Below are 644 nucleotides of genomic sequence, written 5' to 3'. Positions count from 1 at the left end.
GAAAAAAATTAAAAGTCTATTTCACACGAATTCAAATGACAGTGTCCATCAATAAAGTTTTACAGGAACATAGCCATACTTTATTCGTTCACACATTGCTGATGGCTGCTTTTGGGTTACAATGGCAGATCTGAGGAATTGTGACATGGATGATACAGTCCACAAGGCTTAGAACATGTACTACGTGGACCCTTACAAAAGAAGTTTGCTAGTCCCCAAGCTAAAGAACAGGATAAATATTTGAAGGCACGGGAGTGGTAGCCTATCTCATATTCAATAATGCTTAGGAATCTAGCCATAGGGCAAAAGAACATGACGTATAACGAAAGAAAACTAATAAAAAACCAGTTGAATCTAAAAAGAAACCAGTTTTTGAAGCTTTTACAGCCATACCAGGAATGTATGGGATTCCCCTGCCTTTGGAAGGTATTTTACTCGTTGTAGGAGCAATATTTTCTTGCTCAGCTCCAAGAACAGTGCAGCAACTATTTGCACCTCAATAACTTACTGCCAATTTTTACCCCTACATAACCACAACGAAATCACACCCATGCAACATTTTAGTGGTTGCTATGGGACTAACTGTGACATCAACACAGCATCATGTAAGAGCGATGATAGGACAGGGGAAGCAACAAAGGGGG

The sequence above is a fragment of the Propithecus coquereli genome, unplaced genomic scaffold, assembly GCF_000956105.1.
Source record: "Propithecus coquereli isolate 6110/MARCELLA unplaced genomic scaffold, Pcoq_1.0 Scaffold600, whole genome shotgun sequence".
Classification (NCBI taxonomy): Eukaryota; Metazoa; Chordata; class Mammalia; order Primates; family Indriidae; genus Propithecus; species Propithecus coquereli.
Note: the sequence above shows the minus strand (reverse complement) of the source record.